Genomic DNA, 7,236 nt, shown 5'->3' with positions numbered 1-7,236 from the left:
CTGCTGGTCAGAGAGTCTATCCATTACCCAATGCCATATACAAAAACCCATTTATTCCCAGACTGGCTGTGATGATCATGTAGAAAATTAAATGTGACCTTATGACAGGCAGAACCTTTCTCCATAAGCACCAACTTTCTAATTTCCCCGGGGATTCCCTGCCCCCACTCCATCCCTTCTCCCAAAGCCCCACCCCCGTTCTGCCTATTCCCGCTCCACCCCACTTCTTCCCACCCCCTCCCCTGAGCACGCCCCACCCTTGCTCCTCCTTTATTTTTTTTCTGTGGGTGCTCCGGGGTTGAAGCACCCAAGGAGTTGGCATCTATACCTTTCTCTGGTGGTCATGCTCAGGCAGTTTCAGAGCCCTTTGCCCCTTTCAAAGGCTGTTCTGGGTTTCGTTAAATCCTTGTGGGTGGCAGAAGCTTGTCAGCTGTTTACCTCTCAGCTACTCTGTAGCAAGAATCACCTGCTTCTGAGAAGCAGCAGCAGCTTTTCCCCTGCTTGATCCCTCATCCTGTGACCAGCTCTAATTTTTAAGCTTGCTTCCTCCAGCTGGAGCAGGCTCTGCAGGTGTGTCTGTTTAGTAGGGAGTTAGCCTTCCCCTGATTGGGGTGGGGGCAGGCTGCATCCCATTCCCCACCCCTCAAGATGGTAAGGCGCTCCTGGTTCTGGGAATTTACGTCTCCCATTTCCCCTGGAAAAAAAATCAGCATTGGCATGATCTTTCTCTGTTGTACTTTGAATCTACATGCTTGGAATGCCTGGTACTGCCGCATGATATCGGGGGTTTGAGTCCTTCATGATATTCAACCGACATAAGAGCAAATGATTAATGAGAAGGGGTTGCCCACCGAAGTACCTGAGAGAGTCTATGGCACACGTAATTGCCAGTGCTTCTTTCTCAATATTTCAGTAGGCTCTCTCCCTGGGGAATAATTTTCTGCTTAAATACAGGACTAGGTGCAGCTTACTGCAAAGTCCTATGAAAGCACAGAGCGCAGTCCAACATCTGAAGCGTTCATATGTAATATAAATTCTTGGGAAAAGCTGGGATTTAGAAAGATGGGTGCCTGACAAAGGCGCCTCTTCACGGTGTTAAAAGCCTTCTCAGACTTTTTGTTCAATCAGATCTTCTTGGAGTTACTGCTTTTTATAAGGTCCATAGAAGAGCTGTAATTGAAGTGGTCAGGTGCTGGTTCTAGGTAGTCGGGCCTGGTGGTTGGAGCAGAGGTCAAAGCTGGAGGTAGGGTCAGGACCAGGCCAAGCGAAGTGCTGAAACCAGAGTCTGGGGACAGGGCGTAGATCAGAACCAAAGTCAGAGACCATAGGCAAGCCAAGTCAGGATCAGCCAGAGTCCAGAAGCCAGCCAAAGGTCAAAGCCGGGTGGGAGTCAGTCCGAGGGCCTGGGGGTCAGGAGGTGGATCCAGGGCTAGAGTGGGGCTGGAGTAAGGTCAGAGAAAGGCATATACAAGGCTGAGACAGGACTGGAACAGTGCTGGGGCAAGAACAGGAACTGGATCAAGAGCAAGCTGGGAGCCAGAGTGTGTTCCACTGAGAGGCAATAGGAAGGCTCCTTGCCCAGGTAATGCTGTTGCACAGACTAACTTGCAGCACTGGCAGTGTTGGTGAAATACTTGTTCCTAGGGGTCATCTGACCCAGGCTCTGCTCAGGGATAGTTGCTGCAGCATGACTGAGGACTAAGTCACTACAAGCTCTGTTGGAGGGATAAGTCAGTGCATCTGAATTGCTGCCACATAGCTGAGTGATGACTCACTGTGGAACCTATTGAGGACTGCCCGCATCCAAAGGCACTTCCCCTAGCCTAAGGGGAGGAGCTACTGAACCCAGATCCCAAGTAAGTTCAGGGAACAAATGAAAAAAACAGGGATAGGAGTGAGGGTCACAGGGTCAAAAGCAGAGACCCAGAAGGGGACAGGTGAGTCATGGCAGCTGACTGAGCAACCCTGGTCTGGCTGCAGGTTTGTCTCACAGAAGCAAAGTTAGGGATAAATTGCTGGCAATATCCAGGAAATGTCTTACTTGCCTTTCTTTCTGGGAGATGGTTCATGTGGTTAAAGCCAGCACTTTATCAAATACTGACTTCAAGATTCCACCTCCTACACTGTATCCTCCATGGTTGCTAACTTACATTTAATTCAGTTAGCTGCGAGACTGGCTTCTTGGAATGATCCCATATTGCCCTCACATACTGCAGACTACCCTCCCACATGGTTCTATAGATAATGACATCATCCAGGTAAGCAGCAGTGTATTGATAGTAGGCATGGACAACCTTATTCATGAGATGTTGAAAAGTTGCTACAGCCCCATGCTGTCCAAATGGCATGGTTTTGAAATGCAAGTGCCCAAAGTGACTTGAAAAGACGGTCCTCTCTCACGAGGAGGGGGATAACAGGGTTTGCCATTATCTCTTTATGAGACTGACGGTATTAAGGTATCTCACAGATCCTAACCACTCCAGTAGCTTGTCTACCTGCAGCATAGGATATGTATCAAATTTTGAAATAGAATTAACTTTACAGAAATCAATGCAAAAACTAATTGAACCATTGGGTTTGGGGACCAGAACTCTTGGGCTCCTCCATTCACTTTTGGTCTCTTTGATTACTCCCATTCTTATCATCCATACTTCTTTCCAGCCATCCCACATTTCTATGGTAGGGGTTGGGGTTCTCCCTAACTTGTTGTCTAGGTGTTGTTTCCAGGAGGTGTTGTATTAAGTGGGTTTTTCTGCGTGTTGAGTAGAACATGTGAGTAAAGTTCTTAGTAACTTGGGAGAGTTGTACTCTCTGTCCAAGAGAGCGTTCCACACTTACCGCCACAGCTATCAACACATGACAAGTATGAACTTGTAGTCCTAATTCAGGTCTTGCAGCAAAAGGAATTATCAGCAAAGCTTCCTGTGTTTTCAAGGGCTTGAGAAGATTCATGTGGTAGATTCTCTTTTCTTTGGCCTTGTACCACTATTTTGTAATCTACCACTCCTGCTTGTCTAGTTACATCAAAAGGACCCTGCCAATGGGCGATTAATTTAAATTCGGCCAACTGTAACAATAATAGGACTCACTCTCCTGGCTGGAAATTATGTAGGTGTGTCCCTCAGCTATAGCATTTTTCTTATATCTGCTGTGCCTTCCGTAGATTTTCTGTAGTGAATATACCCAGCCATTTAATTCACTCCTTTAGATGAACAATATATTGGGTTGAATTGATGTTACTCACGTCCTGTTCCTCCAAACCTTCATGCAGCAAATCTAAGATCCTGTGAAGCTGATGCCCATACAATAGTTCAAAGGGAGAGAATCCTGTAGAGGCCTGCAAGATCTCCCTTATGGCGAACAAGAGTGGTGAAAACAGTTGATCTCAGTTCTTAGGGTCAGATAAGATGAAGCACTTCAGCATTTCTTTTAGGGTTTTGTTAAATCTCTCTCCAAGACCATACGTCTGTAGATGGTATTCAGAAATTCTCAAAGATTTAATCTTCAAAAGGGAGCACAACTCTTGCATCACCTGCAAAATGAAGTCTGTCCCTTAGTCAGTTAATATCTCACAAGGGAGTTCCACACATGAAAAAAAAGTTTAATAAATTCTGGTGCAATCACAGTTGCCTTTGCCATGTGAAGGGGAACAGCCTCTGGATATCAGGTCGTGTAATTGATGACTATCAAGATATACTGGTAGCTGGAGGCACTGTTCTCCAAGGACCTGACCATATCCATCCCTATTCTTTCAAAAAGTGTTGTGATCAGTGGCAAAGGAACTAGTAGAGCCTTTGGGGCACCTTTGGCGGTAAACAGTTGGCATTCTGGGCAGGAGGAGCAATATTCCCTTACTTGCTGGTGGACCTCAGGCTTTTAGAAGCGTGACAATACTCAAAACAGCATCTTCTCCTGCCCCAGGTAGCTGGCACAAGAAACATCATGCATGAGCTGCATCACTGGTCAGCACTATTTGCGTGGCATGAGTAGTTGGGTCCTCATTTCCCCAGATGGTTGGTCTCACTCAACATGGTACAGGTGCTCCTTCTTGAGTACAAAATGGGCGTATTGCTCCAGCCATGGAGGTTCCATCACTTCTCTGTTTACAGAGGTTTGTTGCTCATAGACATGGCTTAATGTGGGGTCATCTCTTTGTTCCTGGACAGTTTCTTGCTTGCACTAGGGCCCCTACGACTGGGTAGATATCGTCTTCTTCTCCAACTCTGGCCTCGGTTGGGGTGGTCTCGAGGTCCCCTCCTCTAGGTCTTCTGGTTCCCTGAGTCCCACTAGCTCCATATCGTCCATGAGAAGGGATCATCCCAGTCCATAATTGTTGGGTTGGTTAGTTCATTCATGACTTGCCAAAAAAAAAAACCCTATTATCATCTTACTGTTATTGGGTATGTCAATTCTCCAGCCAGAAACACTGTGAGGATTTTCGTATGCACTCCCACAGTCTCTCTCTCTCTCCACCCTTGTAACCACTGGCAGGAATAAGCTTTTATATAAACATATGCATTGTATACAGATTGTCTCTTTTGGGTGCTGTCTTCCCCAGCCAGAGAGGCTTGAATTACTGTCTGGTTGCACCCAAAGTCTAGGAGTCCTTACACTTTCTTCCCTTGTAGACCAGTACTGTTATTTTGGGGTGGGGTAGTTTTTTTATGAGCATGCATCTCTGTGATCCAGCCCCAGGTGCAATCACATTCCATGAGGGGGCATTCTTTCCTTGGATGTCCTTGCATGTCCATGCTGCTCAGAGGAGTAAAAGGTTACTGGGTTAGCCTCAGTGACATCTTTCTTTGTGGGAGGTAATTTGTTCATGGGATGGCACCAGAATCTCCCTCTGTGGGCCCTGTTTCAGCCAAATGAGATACAGGATGGTCATTTGGGCAGGGCCTCTCCCTTATCGAGCAGGCAGTTTGGCCCTCCTGGAGGGAACTTCTAAATGTGGCCCCTCATGAGCAGGGGTTAAGGGCTTAGTGTCTATGTCTTACGCCTCCCTTTCATCAGTCCTGCAGACCATTGAGGGCTGGAGAAATTCTGTGTCTAGGGATCCCATGGCTGCTATGAAATTTTCCATCAGTCACACAGACACCAAGGGTAGTGTCATAACATCCACTCTCAATCTCTTGTTGGTAGTATCAGTATAAATTATTCAATTAGAATTAACTCAGCAACCTGTGCTCCAGACCATTCCACAGGGTGCAGCCACTACAAGCAATGTTCCTTCAAGCTCTGGCCTACTACATGAGGTCTGGTGTCTTTGGGGTATGTCAGCAATTTAGGTCAGAAGCAATGTCTCTTCATTAATATCTAAATAGTCTAAAATAGCAGCTTTTGCTTGCTTATAGTCCTTGGCCTGTTCTTGGTCCAGGTTGCGATAGCCTGTCCCATCAAATATGGTGCCAGTATCAAAGCCCAGTGCACAGGGCACCACTGAGATGCTAGTGCTGTCCTCTCAAAGGTGGTAAAAAATGCCTTTGGGTCTTCATTGGGTCCCATCTTGGTTAACTTCACTGGAACCTGCGGGAGAGTTACTCCTAGGGAAGCTGGTCCCATTGGGGTCCCCAGGGGAAGTAAGGCTCACATTACTTGTTGAATCACATCTGTAACTTTCTGTTGGGTTACCATCTCTCTCAACAGCTGTTGTTTCTGTGATGCTTGTACCTGCTGCTGCATAGTCCACTGCTGTAGCAGCTGCTTTTGGAACTGTCATTGTTGGTTAACCGGCTGTTGCTGCATTTTAGCCACCACTGACACCAACACTCTGGCTCCATCTCACTTAGTGTTCCAGGGTTTCTAGTCTCTCTCTCTCTCTCTCCCCACCCTTGTATCAGGCATGGGGGTTGATGCCCACCCATTATGTGATAGGCCTGACTGTGATCCCTTCCTCTGGGGTCACAGTCAGGCATTTTCAGAGCCCTTTGTCCCTTTCAGAGGCCTTTCTGGGCAGTGGAAACAAGAGTCAGCACCTTCCAAGGAACAGCAGCTTTCCTCCTGCTTGCTGCCTCTTCCTGTGACCAGCTCTCCTTTTTAAGTTTGCTTCCTCTAACTGGCGCAGGCTCTGCAGGTGTGTCTGTTGGACAGGGATTGAGCCCAGAGGAGATTGTTAGCCTTCTCCTGATTGGGAATGGGGCATATCCCATCACAGACCTATTCTTTGTGCATGGAAAAAAAGAAGTTTTCCTTCAGCTTTGACAACATATTGGGTGGGTGGATGTGTTTTTAAATCACACACAAATATATTTAGGTATATTCTCTATACTCAAGTGTATCTGAAATACAGTTGACACAACTTCCATTAAACCCTTATTTCCTTGAGGATCCCATGCAGAGGGCATCTTTATCTGAATCCACATGTACCTGGATGTTTTATATATGCTTTTGTTATTTTGAGACTTGACAGTAATTCAGCAGTAGCATAACCCTTGCAGAGCTACTGTAGTGGCCAAGGAACAATCTGTATTTTTGACTTCTTTGTTGAACTTCAGCTATATTGACACTTCAGGTGTATAAAGCCTGCATTTGTTTTCACTTTCCTACTGTTCAATAGTCATGGTTCTGCTAGTATTTATTTGGAGTGGTTTGAGCAGAGGAATGGAAGTCATGAGACCTGGGTTTTGTTTCCAGCTCTGCTATTGACTCACTCACTGCATGTATTTAGGCACTTCACTTACCCACTCTATACCTCTACCACCTGATCTTTAAACAGTTTGATGTCCATAGAAAGGAAAATGCTACATATGAGCTAAGTAATGTTATGCTAATGGATACCAACAGGGAAATCTTAGATTCAAAGACAATCACAGACTGCATTAAAATCAATGGATGGGACAAGAACTCTTTCAGGATCAGGGTAAAGAGCAATCAAGGTCTTTTATTATTTCAAGGCAATCCGAGTAACCATGCACATTTTAGAGCACTTAGAAGAGTTCATCTTTAAACAGAAAACTGTTGTAAATTTTATCTGTAGCTGAGATGGTGCTCCCCAAGACAATAGGCCACATGGCAGGTCACAGCTAAACCAGGTAGATTAAGGTTTTGTCTACACTGGCAACTGAATGACAAAACTTTTGTCGTTCAGAGGTGTTAAAAAAACACCCCGCCTAAAGACAAAAGTTTTGCCGAAGAAAAGCACCAGTGTGAATAGCGCTTTGTTGGCAGGAGAGTTCTCCTGCTGACAAAGCTACTGACGCTTGTTGAGGGTGAACGTTTTTTGTTGGTGGGAGAGCT

Source organism: Dermochelys coriacea, chromosome 2 (genome assembly GCF_009764565.3).
Source record: "Dermochelys coriacea isolate rDerCor1 chromosome 2, rDerCor1.pri.v4, whole genome shotgun sequence".
In the NCBI taxonomy this organism is placed as follows: domain Eukaryota; kingdom Metazoa; phylum Chordata; order Testudines; family Dermochelyidae; genus Dermochelys; species Dermochelys coriacea.
This window is presented reverse-complemented; position numbering follows the sequence as displayed.